At 35.1% G+C, this 18328-nt stretch overlaps 1 pseudogene; it reads left to right on the top strand.

Moving 5' to 3' along the window:
* Positions 1-1089: 1089 nt before the first annotated feature.
* LOC118011082 lies at positions 1090-18045 on the top strand (annotated as a pseudogene).
* Positions 18046-18328: the final 283 nt, after the last annotated feature.

Here is an 18328-nt window from a genome sequence, read left to right as displayed (position 1 = left end):
GACAAAATAAAGAGAATGAAGAAAGATTTGATTCTTGATAAAGACAAAATAAACAGATATACTAATGAAATTATTGATCCAATTTATAATAAACAAGTTTAAAATTGTGAAGAATTAAAAGTGGTCATAAATGCTAATGAAGAAAAAATTAAACAATAACCATATTATGAATAATATTACACTTAATTCCACAAATGTAAATTTACCTAAACTATATCTTAAAATATATATATCCTTATCTAGTATAAAAATTACATAATCTTTTTAAAATCTTGACATAAATTAAACACTAAGTGTAGATATTTTTCCAGGTAAGTTCAATCATTCAAAAATTCCATCTTTATTCATATTCTTTAGTAGTATAGAAAAAACATCAAACTCTTACTAATTTTATGAGTACAATGTAGCTTTTAAATTATACAAACCATGGGCAGTATATGAAAGACAAATTCAGATCAATCTCACTTATAAACATAGATGCAAATTTCATAAGCAAAATATTAACATACTAAATTCATCAATGTATGAAAAGTTCATTTTAAGATCAACTTTGGTTTATTTCAGAAGTGCAAGGTTGGTATACCATTTATAAATCTGTGGATATAATTCACTATATCTCAACAGATGGAAAAATTAGAACATTTAAGTTAATATTCATCCTAAATATATTATCCAAGGCAAAAGAAATATCATTACCATAAAATGGTCAATATTATTCAAAAACATACATCAAACATATTGCAAAAATGTGAAATATTAAAATATTTATGTTTTAACATGAAATAATCAGACTCCCACTACAAGCAAATTTTAGTATTATACTAAAAGTACTGGGTAGTTAATTAAATAAGACACAGTAATGACAAAAGGTGTAATAATTAGAGATAAACAAATTGTAATTTTCAGATATGATAGGATATTCTCCAGAAGCCTAAAAATATTAATAAAAATATTAGAATTGGGATGATTTATCATTTTTCAATACAAAATAAACATACCAAAGTCAATTGTATTTCTAATGGTAACACCGAAAGCTTAAATTTAGAAACATTATTTAAAATAGCAGTAAAGAATTTAAGATTCCTAGAAATGGGAGTAGAAGATCTTTATGTAGAAGATCTTTATGAAGAAAAGGTTTTTAGATTTTTTTTGCAAATAATTAAAGAAAACTTAGAGAAATGGAAAAACTGTTCATGCTCATCAATAGAAACATTTTAAATAATAAAGTTGACATTTTTCTATACAATGGTTTATAGATTCAATAAATTTCAGTAATAATCCCAGTGAAGTTGTAAGACATAACTACATTATTCTAACATTTATACTTAAGATCAAAGAGCCAGGAATATTTAAGATGGCCCAGAAATAAAACCAGGTAGGGAAATTTGATATAAGATATTAAGAGGTATTGCAATTATGACCATGATGTAATAATTCAACAATATGCAAATATATATGATAGTAAACTGAATCCAGAAACAAATAGACATACTTGAAACCTGATAGTACTGAATTGTAGATTATGTGATTGTTGAGTAGTTAACTTTATGGAAAAGCAATAAACAAAAATGTGTATGTCACAGCATACACAGAGACAGGAAGGGACATGGAGAGGGATGAGGGAAAGGACAGAAAAAAGGTGGGAAGGGAAAAGAGGGGGAGAGCCATGAGGAGAGGGACAGAGAAGGAACAGAAAAATAGAGGGGTGGAGGGAGAGATGAAAAGAGAGGGGGAAAAGGAAGAGGGAGATTATAGAAGAATCAAGAACTCAATGTGGAAGATAATATTTACAATTTTAGATAATAGAAGGATGTCTTTTTTGAGAGTAGGATTGTTTTTATCACCATATATATTCATTTTTATTTATTTGTCATTTGAAATATAGACATACAATGTTCTATTAGTTTCAGGTGTACAACATCTTGATTCTACAATTCTATACATTATTCTGCTCACCATGATAACTACAGTTACCATCTATCACAAACAATGTTATTACAATATTATTGAATATATTCCCTATACTGTATTTTTTATCACTGTGATTTATTTTATAACTGGAAGTTTGTACCTCTCAATCGCCTTTATCTATTTTGCCCATCTTTCCACCCACCTCCCCTCTGGCAACCACCAGTTTGTTCTCTGTATTTAAGAATCTTTTTGTTTATTCTGTTTTTTAGATTCCATATATAAGTGAAATCATATAGTATTTGTCTTTGTCTGATTTATTTTACTCAGCATAATACCATCTATGGTCAATCCATGTTGTTGCAAGTGGCAAGGCTTCATTCTCTTTTATTATTGAGTAATATTCCATCATATATATGCATATCTATATCTATAAATATATCTATATCTATCTATCTGTCTGTCACATCTTCTTTATCCATTTATCTATCAATGGATATCTGGGCTGCTTCCATATCTTGGCTATTGTAAAGAATGCTGCAATATACATATGGGTGCATCACCAGCAAGAAAATTGAAGCAGTAATTAAAAATTTCCCAACAAACAAGAGTCTAGGGCCAGATGGATTCCCAGGGGGATTCTACTAAACATTTAAAGAAGAATTAGTACCTATTCTTTTGAAACTGTTCCAAAAAATAGAAATGGAAGGAAAACTTCCAAACTCATTCTATGAGGCTAGCATTACCTTGATCCCAAAACTGAACAAAGACCCCACCAAATAGGAGAATTACAGACCAATATCTCTGATGAACATGGATGCCAAAATTCTCACCAAGATCCTAACCAATGGGATCCAACAGTACATTAAAAGGATTATTCACCACAACAAAGTTGGATTTATTCCTGGGCTGCAAGAGTGGTTCAACATCCGCAAATCAATCAATGTGATACATCACATTAATAAAAGAAAGGACAAGAACCATATAATCCTCTCAATTGATGCATAAAAAGCATTTGACAAAATACAACATCCTTTCCTCATTAAAACTCTTCAGAGTGTAGGGACAGAAGGAACATACCTCAATATCATAAAAGGCATATATGAAAAGCCCACAGCAAGTATCATCCTCAATGGGGGAAAAACAGAGCTTTTCCCCTAAGATTAGGAACATGGCAGGGATGTCCATTCTCACCACTGTTATTCAACATAGTACTAGAAGTCCTAGCCTCAGCAATCAGACAACAAAACAAAATGAAAGTCATTCAAATTGGCAAAGAAGTTAAACTCTCACTTTTCACAGATGGCATGATACTTTATGTGGAAAACCCAAAATAATCCACCCCAAAATTGCTAAAACTCATACAGCAGTTCAGCAATGTGGCAGGATACACAATCAATGCACAGAAATCAGTTGCATTTCTATACACTAACAATGAAACGAAAAAAAGAGAAATCAAGGAATCGATCACATTTACAATTGTACCAAAAACCATAAGATACCTGGGAATGAACTTAACCAAAGAGGTAAAGGTAAAATATTAAACAGAGTGCAAAGGGCAAATTAAAACTTTGTAGTACAACTTCTGATGGGTATCTAATTTTTAAGTTCTGTATATTGATATTCTGCACTATTATTCTGATTCATCCCTGGAGTTTAACTTTTACAGGTTGTTGTCAGTTATTACTGTGGAGATTTTGGGGATGAATCCCCAAGGGACATTTATTAGTCTGAAAGTAGCTGGTCTCAAGATGTTGAAAGATGACTTGCAAAGGAGTGGGACAAAGGCCTTGAAAATGACACTTCTTTGGGGGCAAACAATACCTAGACATATTTGTAGAAATGTAAGCATGCCTAGAAATAAATGGGAAGAGAAAATTGTTAAAAATCTAGACTTTTAATGACAGGAAAGTCTTTTTAAGTTAGTGTGATGTTAGATACTACATAACCTTTATTTAGTGCTCACAATGCATTTTACTAAATTCTTTTCTTGCAGTATGGCATTTAATTAAGCAATACTATAAGTTACTCATTATTTTTAGACAAACATTTGTCTAAGAACGTGAACTTAGTTAATGACACTTCCAGATTCAAACTCTGAGTCTTCTTCTAGAGATTTAACTTCTAAGTTTATTGTCTTTAAAGACTTGTGCATTTTGTTTCATTTGACACTTATTGAAAAAAAAATAAACAATTTAGAACAAAATGCTTAAAACAAAGTCCAGACACATGTCCCTACAAAGCATCACGATACAGTGGTGTGACAGACCCAGATTATCCAAGCTAGACTTGCAAAGATACAATTTCTTGAACCATACTGGTTATAAGTAACTACCAGTTCTTAAATAAATGTAGTAAACTTATTGTAAAAATATAGAGTAATTGTAAAAATGGCCCCGATTTTTCACCCATCACTGTATTCAGGCCTTTTCCAATGCGACTTATAAGCTCTTCCTTTCAAGAGTTGATGTCTCTGTTTCTTTGTATCTGGGTCATTCTTGTAACTTGTGCCGACCTAAATAAAGAAGTAAATAGAGGCAAGCTCAAACTTGTAAAAAAAAAAAAAAAAAAGATTTACTTGGGATTAGAAGAGGAATTGCAATTGGGGACATGCAAACTCTGTAGCAAGCTACAGGTGAGTCCATTAAGGGTTTGGGATACACTATATTTATGGGCAGGGAACATAAAGAGGGAATAGTTCAGTTAGAGTCTGTTAAAGTAAAAAACAAATGGAGACCATCTTTGAAAATTTCCCAAGCAGACAAAACCAGTCCAGTCAATTCAACTTATTTTTTGAGACCACCTGACCTGGGTCATTTTTTGTTCATGCCTCTGGAAACCACAAGCAAAACTGCCCAAGGTTGATATGAGGCAGATCCTGACCAACTCCCATTTAAGAAAATTCCAATATTATTAGTTTATTGCAAATTAGGCATTTATAGGACATCAATCTCTTCAATTTTATTTTCCTGAGAACATATGCCTGAGATTTTCTATTTTATATCATGCAGTTTCATTCTAAATTGAAATTCTTTCACACTTGTGACAAGGAATCTCTTTGACTAAACTCTAGTCAGGCTCCTCTGAGCCCAACTAGGACCCATCATTGTGCATGTCTACAAGTCCAGTTTTAACAGGAATTGCATCAAGTAGGTCTAGCCAGAATATTCTAATTTCAGTATCTAATTACTTTCCTCTTCCCACCCCCTATCCCCTATAAGAGATGTGATCACTCTGGCCTACCTTAAGAAAGAATCCTGTTTGGTGAGTTTAGTAATAATTACCTACCATCATAGTAACTTTTTGTCCACTGATACCCCTCCCACAACTCCAATCCTTGGCTATAAATCCTCATTTTTCCTTGTTATATTCAAAGTTGAGCCCAATCTCTCTCCCCTACTGCAAAAGCACATTTCATTAGTCTCTATACCTATCACAATAGTCCTGAATAAAGTCAGTCTTGCCATTTAACAGTGTCATGAATAACTTTTCTTCTACATTTGATTTGACCAACAGATACAGCAGAAATAAAAGTGTGCCAATTCTAATCCTAGATCTTAAGAGGCCTTATGTACTGCCACTTTCTTTCAAAAATGTATCACCATCATGGTAACAAGTCCTGCCTAGCCTGTTGGTGGTATGTGAGAGACACATGTAGAGGATCTCAATGGTCGCAGTTGAGTTCATTTTAAATTAGCAGAACCACCAGATAAAAGCATAAGTTTGAGAACAAAAGTAAATGTTTATTGTTGTTTGTCACTAAGAACTTGTAGATTTGTTTTTATATGGAATTATTGTGCCAAAAATAACATGCATTTAGCAAGGAAAAAATGTTAGCTGGTATTATCTGATCTATATCTTTTGGAGTGTGTGATATGAAATAGTTCTAGTAAACTATATGCAAGTCTGTTTATAGACTGTGGGGTTAGTTATTCTCAATAAGCCCTTTCATCATATTTGTATGTTCCCTACATAAAATAATTTCATATATAATGAGTGAAGGATTTTTTTCTATTTGTATCTGCTATGTTTATCTTCAACATAAAAATATACTTTTAACAAAATTGTATGCAACGTCCATTTTTTTAAAGATTTTATTTATTTATTTGACAGAGAGAGAGAGAGCACAAATAGGCAGAGTGGCAGGCAGAGGGAGAGGGAGAAGCAGGCTCCTCCCGGAGCAAAGAGCCCAATGTGGGACTCAATCCCAGGATGCTGGGATCATGACCTGAGCCAAAAGCAGACACTTAACTGACTGAGCCACCCAGGAGTCCCTGTATGCAACATTCTTATCTTATCATAGTACTAAGCTTATTCTATTTCTCCCTTTTTATGTGGAAATTCATCAATTGGGCATTGATCTTATATCTTCATATTTTTTTTCATCCACTTTCCTATACAAAAGTACCCACAGCCACACTTTTCTAACAATCCTCTGTGAGTTACTTTCCCTTAGAATTAAAAATTGCATATTGTACTTACAATTAAATTGTTTCTTTTGTTTGATTTTAAACTGTTAGATATTTTTCATGAAACTGCACATAATTCACTTTCATATTTAGTGGTCATACTGTTTTCAGTTGCACTGACATGCCATAGTTTACTTAAACATTTACTGTTAAACATTTACTTTGTCATAGCTATTGTCTGCACAGCAAACCTCCCCACACATCCTTAACATACCCCTAAATTCAAGGAAAAAGTCATCAGAACCAAATCAGCACTTGAAATGCAGCTATAGCTTCAGTTCTGGATAGATAACCAAAAATTTTTAGTTCAGCTGTCACCTATTATTTAGCCTTATTTCTTAAAGCCCTGTAGATTTTTTCCTGGGATTTTTTATTTCTATTTCTCACATTGTTAATAATAGCTGAAGTCCATTTTTCTTTTTTTCCATGTGGAAATTTATGGATTGGACATTGATCCTATTTCCATAGAAATATTTTCATTCATTTCCTATTTTCATTCATTTTCCTATCCAAAAGTCCCCACCTTCATATGATCTGAACAATCCCTTTTGAGCGGCATTCCCTTAAAACTCAGAGAGTTAGTTCTATGTGTTCAAATATACATATAAAATTACTTCATTTTTGATGATTATGAAATAATACTTATGTACTGATTATGTGTGATTATTCATATAGATAATTAAAAAATAAAACAATCCACCAAATAACATTAGTGTTATTTGCATAATGATGATACTAATAATTGTTATTTAATCCTGGGAGTAATGTCACCAAGATGGTGGAAAGACAAGCCCCAAGCTGTCTTTCCACCATGAAACCACAGACTTAACAACAATATATAGAACAATCACCTTTCAGACTTAACAACAATATATGGCACAATAACCTTTATGAAAAGTCTAGAAACCAGTTAATAGATTGCAACATTCCATGCAAGTGAAAACCTAGAAGAACAAGATCAAAGCAAATAAGTTTATTGCATTTACTTGCCAGAGCCCCTCCTTCTAGCTGGTAAAGCACAGCATGATTGGGAAAAACCTTCCAACTCATGACTCATTCCTAAAGAGGGAGAGAGAAAAGTGAAACATGCATTCAGAAGTCTGGCTTTTGGGTGGGTCTTCCAGAGTAACTAGTTTCTCTCTCACCTGACTTGGAGGATGGACAGAAACTGACATTGTTTGGATGCCTATGGGCTACTGAAAAGAAAAAAGAATGCAGCAGTTTTCTGTATAACTAGAGAGATTGTCTTACCACAGAAAGTAACCAGGAGGGACAAGATATTTGGGCTTCTGAAAAAGAAATAAAGGTAAATAACTTGAAGACTGTGCACAAGCCCACAAAAGAAACATACCCAGAAAATGTTTGAGAAGCCCTAGAATCTCTAGCTCGGCTGATTGGTGAAATTTTTCCTTTTTATGAAGCCAGTGAGTAAAGACTGGTAGACGTGGCTTTTTTTTTTTCAAACGCCCAAATTTCAAGAAAATATTACAAGGCATACAAAAACAAAAACAGAGAAACATATACCAAAGGAACAAAATAAATCATCAGGAATGAACTTAAAACACATGGAAATCTATTAGCCTGACGAAGAATTCAAAATAACCACATCAAATACACTCAATGAGTAAAAAAGAATATAGATAGACAACTAAACAAAATAGAAATCAATTAATGAGCAAAATGAGAATATCAACAAAGTGATAATATTAAGAAGAAACAGATATAAATTCTGGAGCTGAAGAATGTAATAACTGAATTGAAAAACTCACCAGAGGGTTTCAACAGCAGATGTGATCAAGTAGAAGAAAGGATTAGCAAAATTAATGATAGGTCATTCAAAATTACTGAGGCAGAAGAGCTAAAACAACCAAAAAAGAATGTAGAAAAGGGAAAACAGCAAAAGAGGCTTATGGAACACGATCAAGTGGACCAATATATGCACTATGGTATCCCAGAAGGAAAAGAGAGAAAGGAAATAGAAAGTCTTTATACTTCAATGAACTAAAACAAACAAACAAAAAGTCTAAAGTTAGCAGAAAGAAGGAAACAAACAAAAGAGCGGAACAAGACAATAGAAAAACAGTAGAAAAAAATCAATGAAACATTTAAAAAAAAAAGTATCCACAAAATTTAAATTCCAAGAAAAAGTCAACCTACTAAGACTGTATCAGGAAGAAAGTAAGAAACTGAAGAGACCTATAACCAGTAAGGAGAACTGATAATCAAAAACCTCCTAACAAAGAAAATCCAAGGATAGATGACTTTACTAGAGGATTCTACAAAACTTCAAAGATGAAACAACACCAGTCCTTCTCAAACTTTTCCAAAAAATTTTCCAAATTCATTTTATAAGGCCAGCATTACCTGTATGCCAAGTCAAAGACATTGCAAGATGAGAAAACTACAGAACCAATATTGCTAATGAATATTGAAAAAAAATTTCATAAAAATTTTTCATAAAAATTTTTTTTCAACATAACAGTGGACTGATGAGTCACTCCCAAATAGCAGAACTGGGTCTAAACAAGAAGCAGTCTCTGACCTCAGAGAAGGAAGACATAGCAACATTTACTCAGCTAGATTTTAGAATAACTATGGAAAAGTGATTACTATATAGTTTCTTTTCTTCTTCTTTCCTCTTCTTCTTCTTCTTTCTTCTTCTTCTTCTTCTTCTTCTTCTTCTTCTTCTTCTTCTTCTTCTTCTTCTTCTTCTTCTTCTTCTTCTTTGTTCTTCTTCTTCTCCTCCTCCTCTTCCTTCTTCTTCTTCTTCTTCTTCTTTTCTTCTTCTCTTCTTCTTCTTCATTCTTCTTCTTCTCCTCCTCCTCTTCCTTATTCTTCTTTTTTTTTTAAGATTTTATTTATTTATTTGACAGAGAGAGAGAGAGAGTGAGAGCAGGAACACAAGCAGGGGGAGTGGGAGAGAGGGATAAGCAGACTCCCTGCGGAGCAGGGAGCCCGATGCAGGGCTCGATCCCAGGATCCTGGGATCATGACCTGAGCTGAAGGCAGACATTTAACGACTGAGCCACCCAGGCGCCCCCTTCTTCTTCTTTTTTGAATGGACATGTCTCATGACTATACAGCCTCAGTCTAACCTGTATGTTGGTTATGAGAAGTATTGACACACTTGTTCATAGCTCTCTGGATTAAGAAGAACACTTCCTTTCTTGAAGTACAAGAAATTTTCAACAAAATACTGCAAACTGATTCAACAGCACATCAAAATAATCATAAACCATGACCAAGTGGGATTTATCCCTGGGATGCAAGAATAGTTCAACATATGAAAACCAATATGATTCACCACATTAGCAGAATAAAGGAAAAAAATTACATGATCATCTCAATAAATGTGTGAAAAAATTGACAAAATTTAACACCCTTTCATGATGAAAACTCTCAACAAACTAGGAACAGAAGGAAAGTACCTTAACATGATAAAGACCATATATGAAAAGCCCATAACTCATATCATAATGATGAAAAACTGAAAGCTTTCCTTTTAAGATGAGGAACAAGACCAGGATACCTACTCTGGTGATTTCGCTGGATCAATTAAGCAAAGAAAAGAAATAAAAGGCATCTAATTCGAAAAGAAGAAAAATTATCTGACTGAAGATGACTTGATTTTATATGTAAAAAATACTAAGATTTCACATACACATAAAAATTGCTAAAGCTAAGCAAAGTTGCAGGACACATTTTATTTATTTATTTATTTATTTATTTATTTATTTATCTGTCATCTAACATCTATCATCTATCTATTTATTTTTTTTTTTTTTAGAAATAAAATTGAGGGACACTTTACTAAAGTATTCCTGGATTAAAGCAAGTGGAAAAAACTCTTGGTATGGTAAGCAGAAATCTACCTTCAAATTCCACAGTAAAAATTCATTATCTCTCTCTTTTTTAATTTAATTTTATTATGTTATGTTAATCACCATACATTACATCATTAGCTTTTGATATAGTGTTCCATGATTCTTTGTTTGCGTATAACACCCAATGCTCCATTCAATACGTGCCCTCTTTAATACCCATCATTGGGCTAACTCATTTCCCCACCCCCCTCCTCTCTAGAATCCTCAGTTTGTTTCTCAGAGTCCATAGTCTCTCATGGTTCATTTCCCCCTCTGATTTCCCCCCCTTCATTTTTCCCTTCCTACTATCTTTTTTTTTTTTTTTTTAACATATAATGTATTATTTGTTTCAAAGGTACAGGTCTGTGATTCAATATGGTTTTGATTTGAATTTCCCTGATGGCTAATGATGATGAACATTTTTTCATGTGTCTGTCAGTCATTTGTATGTCTTCTTTAGAGAAGTGTCTGTTCATGTCTTCTGCCTATTTTTTGACTTGATTATTTGTTTTTTGGGTGTTGAGTTTGAGAAGTTCTTTATAGATCTTGGATATCAGCCCTTTGTCTATAGTGTCATTTGCAAAAATCTTCTCCTATTCCGTGGGTTGCCTCTTTGTTTTGTTGACTGTTTCCTTTGCTGTGCAGAAGCTTTTTATCTTGATTAAATCCCAAAAGTTCATTTTTATTTGCCCACTCTCACCACTATTGTTCAACATAGTACTAGAAGTCCTAGCAACAGCAATCAGACAACAAAAAGAAATATAAGGTATTCAAATTGGCAAAGGAGAGGTAAAACTCTCTTCACAGATGACATGATACTTTATGTGGAAAACCCAAAATACTCCACCCTCAAATTACTAGAACTCATACAGCAATTCAGTAATATGGCAGGAAACAAAATCAATGCACAGAAATCAGTTGCTTTCTTATACACTAACAATGTACCTGTAGAAAGAGAAATTAGAGAATCAATTCCATTTACAATAGCACCAAAAAACATAAGATACCTTGGAATAAACCTAACCAAAGAGGTAAAGGACCTATAGTCTAGAAACTACAGAACATTCATGAAAGAAATTGAAGAAGACACAAAAAGATGGAAAAACATTCCATGCTCATGGATCAGAAGAATAAACATTGTTAAACTGTCTATGCTGCCCAGAGCAATCTATACCTTCAACACCATCCTGATCAAAATACTGACAGCATTTTTCAAAGTGCTGGAACAAACAATCCTAAAATTTTTATGGAATCAGAAAAGACCCCAAATCGCAAATGTTGACAAAGGAAAACAAAGCTGGGAGCATCATGTTGCCTGATTTCAATCTATATTACAAAGCTGTTATCACTAAGACAGCATAGTACTGGCACAAAAACAGACACATAGATCAATGGAACATAATAGAGAGCCCAGATATGGACTCTCAACTCTATTGTCAAATAATCTTTGACAAAGCAGGAAAAAATATGCAATGTAAAAAAGACAGTCTCTTTTAAAAAAAAAAAAATTAATTCAACTTAGTTAACACAGAGTGCATTATTAGTTTCAGGGATATAATTTTTTTTTTTAAGATTTTATTTATTTGACAGAGAGAGAGAGTGAGAGAGACCACAAGGAGGCAGAGAAAGAAGTAGAAGCAGACTCCCCACTGAGCAAGGAGCCTGATGTGGCGCTCAATCTCCCAGGTCCCTGGGATCATGACCTGAGGCAAAGGCAGATGCTTAACCAACCGAGCCACTCAGACGCCCCTCAGGGGTAGAATTTAATGATTCATCAGTTGCATGTAACACCCAGTGCTCATTACATCAAGTGTTCTCCTTAATGCTGATCACCCAGTTACCCCATCCCCCTACTCACCACCCCTCCAGCAAACCCCAGTTTGTTTCCTATAGTTCAGAGTCTCTTATGGTTTGCTTCCCTCTCTGATTTTATCTTATTTTACTTTTCCTTCCCTTGCCCTGTGTTAATCTGTTTCGATTCTTAAATTCCATGTATGAGTGAAATCAAACGGATTTCTCTTTCTCAGTCTGACTTATTTTGCTTAGCATAATACCCTCTAGTTCCATCCACATTGTTGCAAATGGCAAGATTTCATTCTTTTAGATGGCTGAGTAATATTCCATTGTATATGTATACCACTTCTTTATCCATTCATCTGTTGATGGAAATCTGGGCTCTTTCCATGTTTTCACTATTGTGGACATTGGTGCTATAAACATTGGGGTGCATGTGCCACTTCAAATCAGTATTTTTGTATCCTTTGGATAAATACCTAGTACTGCAATTGCTGGGTCATAGGGTAGTTCTATTTTTAACTTTTTGAGGAACCTCCATACTGTTTTCCAGAGTGGCTGCACCAATTTGCATTCCCACTGATAGTGTAGGAGGGTTCCACTTTCTCCACATCCTCACCAACATCTCTCATTTCCTGACTTGTTAATTTTAGCCATTCTGACCAGTGTGAGGTGGTATCTCATGGTGGTTTTGAATTGTATTTCCCTAAAAATGATTAATGTTGAGCATTTTTTCATGTGTCTGTTGTCCTTTGTATGTCTTCTTTGGAGAAATGTCTGTTCATGTCTTCTGCCCATTACCTGACTGGATTTTTTTTTGGGGGGGGGGAGGTTTGGGTGTTGAATTTGATAAGTTCTTTATAGATTTTGAATATAAGCCCTTTATCTGATACATCATTTTTGCATATCTAATCCCAATCTGTAGGATGCCTTCTACTTTTGTTGACTGTTTGCTGTGGAAAAGCTTTTTATCCTGATAAAGTTCCAATAGTTCATTTTTTATTTTGTTTCCCTTGCTTCTGGAGAAATGTCTAGCAAGAAGTTGCTGTGGCCAAGGTCAAATAGGTTACTGCTTGAATTCCCCTCTAGGATTTTAATGGATTCCTGTCTCACATTTAGGTGTTTCATCCATTTTGAATTTATTTTTGTGTATGTTGTAAGAAAGTAGTCCAGTTTCATTCCTCTACTTGTGGCTGTCCAATTTTCCCAACACCATTTGTTGAAGAGACTTGTCTTTTTTCCATTGGGTATTCTGTCCTGTTTTGTCAAAGATTAGTTGACCTTGGAGTGTCTTGTGTTCTCTATTCTGTTCCATTAATCTATGTGTCTGTTTTTGTGCCAGTACCATACTGTCTTGATGATGACAGCTTTATAATATAGCTTGAAGTCTGGAATTGTGATGCCTCTAGCTTTGGTTTTCTTTTTCAACACTTCTATGGCTATTTGGGTTATTTTCTGGTTTCATAAAAAATTTATAATTGTTTATTCCAGTTTTTTAAAAAATGTTGATAGTATTTTGATAGGGATTTCATTAAATGTGTAGATTGCTTTGGGTAGTATAGACATTTTAACAATATTTGTTCTTCTAATCCATGAGCATGGAATGGCTTTCCAATTCTTTATGTCTTCTTCATTTTTTTTCATAAGTGTTCTGTAGTTTTCAAAGTACAAATCTTTTACCTCTTTGGTTAGGTTTATTCTTAGGTATCTTATGGTTTTTAGTGCAACTGTAAACAAGATCGATTCATGCTTGATTTCTCTTTCTGCTGCTTCATTTTGTGTATAAAAGTGCAACAGACTTCTGTGCATTGATTTTATATCCTGCAACTTCCTGAATTCCTTTATCAGTTCTAGCAATTTTTTGGTGGAGGCTTTCCAGTTAATTATAAGCCTGATACTAAAAAATTCAAAGAAAAAAAAAAAAAAAAAAAAAAGATAAAGAGAAAAAAGGAGAAAAACATGTATAAAATAAACTATAAAAATAAAAAGTAAGAAATAAAAAAAAATAAAAAATTTAAAAATTAAGAGGACAAACAAAGAAGCAAGTGTTCTTATTTCCACCAGAAGCTAACATTTTGGAGCACTATTTAATCAGTAGCCTTGTTACATGTTGTGGGGGTGGGGGGAGGGCCTGTGTTGGTCTTCTGAGGTTGAGGCCTCCTGATCTGGCTCACAAGCTGACTTGCCTTTGTAAACATGCCCCTGCCAGGCATAGGGGGGCAGGCTTTAGTGTAGGGGACTCCAGTCTCCACTGGTGGTGCTGTGTTTCTCTCTGAGTCTGAATGCATTGGTGGGCAGGGGGGAGGGTGAGAAGGGTGGTGGAGGATGAAGATGGTGTCACCCTGCCTTCTTGTCCCCATGGAGAGGAACTCCTAGCCACCACTCTTAAGGAGGCCCACTCAGTGAAGCAAACAATCTCTTGTGTCTTGGGTGGGCTTTCATCAGTTCCCTGACATTAACCTATCTGTTCCCCAGGCTGTTGGTGCAGCTGGTGCCACAGATCTCCTGTATTTTATCTCTGGCTGGTGGCTGGGATTCAAACTCAAAGTTTTAAAGGGCCTGGCAAGGTGCAGACCCACTCCCCTCTCCCAGAGGAGAAACTAGTGGTGTGCCCAGCACTGTCCTGTCCCAGAAAAGCAGTCACACAGTATATGCATGGAGGCTAGTTTATTGTGATGCACAGTAAAAAGCTGCAACCAGGTTATCTGCCATCTGCTCACAACTCAGTCTTCTACTCCATTCTGTCCCTGAAAAGAGTCACACAGAGGCTTGAATCTATTGTGGAAGACAGGGAAAAGCAGTGGCCAGGTTATCTGCACTCTGCCAATGTCTGCTTCCTGCTCAGTTCTGTCCCAGAAAAGCAGCCACTTGGCATGCACATGGTGGTTTAAGCCTATTGTGGCTCATAGCAAAATGCTGCTATGAGGTTATCTTCCCTCTGAGCACATCTCTGTCCGTGCTGTTGAGCACCACTCAATGGCTCCCAGCTGGCTTTTTGTCCTTGGAGAGGCAAAATATGCTCTTCCAAATGAACTCTGGGAAGGGGAGAGATCTCTCCCAGTGCAACCCAGGGGATCTCCTTACCATGGTTTATTGTGTGATTCCTACCCACTGTGCTCTCTCCTTGACTTTGTTCCATGAAAAGGGTTCTCTCTCCTTTGGGGTCCCACGACTTTCCTCTCCCCCAGTTCACAGCTCTGAACCTCACACTGCCACATTCTCTCCCTTCAACTGTGCAGATTGTTTTCTTAAACCTCAGATCATATTCCTATTTGTTGGATGTTTGGGGTGCCTGGGTGGCTCAGTTGGTTAACCATCTGCCTTTGGCTCAGCTCATGGTCCCAGGGTCCTGAGATCGAGCCCTGCATCAGGCTCCCTGCTCAGCGGAGAGCCTGCTTATCCCTTTTCCTCTGCTGCCCCTCCTGCTTGTGCCCTTTCTTTCTCTTTCTCTCTCTCTCTTTGTCAAATAAATAAATAAAATATTTAAAACATGATAAAGACCATATATAAAAATCTCACAGCTAACATCATACTCAATCATATAACACTGAGTTTTCCCTCTAAGATCAGAAATAGGATAAGGATGTCCACTCTAAAATGTCACCATCTTATTCAACATAGTATTGGAAGTCCTAGCCACAACAATCATACAAGAAAAAAAAAACATAAGAGGCATCCATATTGGTAAAGAAGAACTTAACTGTCACTATTTGCAAACTACATGATACTATACATAGAATATCATAAAGACTCGACCAAAAACTACTAGAACTTAGAGATGAATTCAGCAACGTGACAGGATACAAAAAAGAAATTGGTAGCATTTCTATACACTAATAACAAAATAGCAGAAAGAGAAATTTACAAAAAAACCCATTTACAATTGTACACACAAAAAAATACCTAGGGATAAAGTTAATTAAAAGGGTAAAAGACCTGTACTCTGAAAACTATAAAACACTGATGAAAGAAATTTAAGATGACATAAACAAATAGAAAAGATAGTTCATTTCCATAGATTAGAAGAATATTGCTAAAATTTCCATGCTACCCAAAAGCAATCTACAGATTCAATGCAGTTCCTATGAAAATACCAACAGCATTTTTCACAAAACTAGAATGAATAATACTAAAATTTTCATGGAAACAAAGAAGATCCTGAATAGCTAAAGCAGTCATGAGAAAGAACTTATCTGAAGGAATCACAATACCAACTTTGAAGATATACTACAAAGCTGTAGTAATCAAAATAATACAGTACTGACAAAAATAGATGCATAGATCAATAGAACAGAATAGAAATCTTAGAAATAAACCTGCGATGGCATGGTCAATTAATCTATGACAAAGGAGGCAAGAATATACAATGGGGAGAATCTCTTCAATAAATGGTGCTGGGAATACTGGACAACTACATGTAAAACAATGAAACTGGATCACTTTATGACACCTACACAAAAACAAACTCAAAATGGAGTAAGGACCTGAATGTGAGATCTGAAGCTATAAAAATCCTAGAAGAGAACACAGGCAATAATTTCACTGACATCAGTGGTATGTATCACATTTTTCTGGATATGTCTCCTTAAGGCAAGGGAAATAAAAGCAAAAATAAACTATTGGGACTACATCATAGTAAAGTGCTTTTGCACAGCAAAGGAAACCCTCAACAAAACAGAAAGACAACTTACTGAATGGGAGAAGGTACTTGCAAATGATATATCCAATAAGGGTTAATACCCAAAATATATAAAGTACTGGGGCACCTGGGTGGCTCAGTCATTAAGCATCTGCCTTTGCCTCAGGTCATGGTCCCAGGATCCTGGGATTGAGCCCCACAACAGGCTCTCTGCTCGGCAGGAAGCCTGCTTCTCCCTCTCCCACTCCCCCCTGCTTGTGTTCTCTCTCTCGCTATGTCTCTGTCAAATAAATAAATAAATAAATAAATAAATAAATAAATAAATAAAATCTTTCAAAATCTTTAATATATATATGTATGTATATATATATAAAGTACTTATATAACTCAACACCAAAAATCATCTGATTTAAAAATGGGCAAGACAACTGAATAGACATTTTTTCCAAAGAAGACATACAGATGGCCAACAAACACATGAAAAGATGTTCAGCATCACTAATCATCACAGAAATTCAAATCAAAACCTCAATGAGGAGATCAAGGGAACAAATGGACAGGTTACAAGAGCAGATATTCTTCAGGTTGGTCTTCGGGAGTTGCTGAATGCTCTCTTTTCTTTTTTTTTTTTTAAGATTTTATTTATTTATTTAATTGAGAGAGAGAGAGAGAGACAGCGAGAGAGGGAACACAAGCAGGGAGAGTGGGAGAGGGAGAAGCAGGCTTCCGGCCAAGCAGGGAGCCCAATATGGGGCTCGATCCCAGAACCCTGGGATCATGACCTGAGCCGAAGGCAGTCGTTTAACAAACTGAGCCACCCAGGTGCCCCTGAATGCTCTCTTTTCTAATCCTATGGATGACAACTTAATTTGTGCAGTAAAATTACTGAAGTTGACAGGGTCAGTTTTGGAAGATGCCTGGAAGGAGAAAGGAAAGACTGATATGGAAGAAATCATTCAGAGATTTGAGAATGTTGTCCCAGATGCAAATTGCAGTAGAGATGTGAAACAGATGCTCTTGAAGCTTGTTGAACTCCAGTCAAGGAACCTGGGTAGAGTCCACGCAACTTCAACGTACAGAGAAGCAACACCTGAAAATGATCCTAATTATTTTATGAATGAACCAACATTTTATACCTCTGACGGTGTTCCTTTCACTGCGGCCAACCCAGATTACCAAGAGAAATATCGAGTTACTTGAAAGAGAAGACTTTTTTCCAGATTATGAAGAAAACGGGACAGATTTATCAGGGGCTGGTGATTCATACTTGGATGATATTGATGATGAAATAGACCCAGAGATAGAAGAAGCTTATGAAAAGTTTTGTTTGGAATCAGAGCGTAAGTTAAAACAGTAAAGCTAAATTTCAACATAATAGTTTTATAAAGCAGTTTAGGTTATGGTGATTTAGCAGAACACAGGAAAGCAGGAAAATGTGTCACACTTATACCAAATTAAGGATATTGAGTTATGTTACTAATGTATGCAACTTTAATTTTGTTTAACACTATCTGCCAAAGTAAACTTTATTCCCTATAACTTAAAATGTATATATATATATATATATGTTTATTATGTACAGTTACACCTGCCTGAATGACTAAAATGAAAATGACAAGAAATAAGTGTTGGCAAGTATGTTGGTGGGAATATAA

The sequence above is a fragment of the Mirounga leonina genome, unplaced genomic scaffold (assembly GCF_011800145.1).
Source record: "Mirounga leonina isolate KUSES-001 unplaced genomic scaffold, KU_Mleo_1.0 Mir_101664, whole genome shotgun sequence".
Lineage (NCBI taxonomy): Eukaryota > Metazoa > Chordata > Mammalia > Carnivora > Phocidae > Mirounga > Mirounga leonina.
The sequence above is the reverse complement of the archived record's forward strand: the minus strand, read 5'-3'. Positions and strand labels throughout refer to the sequence as shown.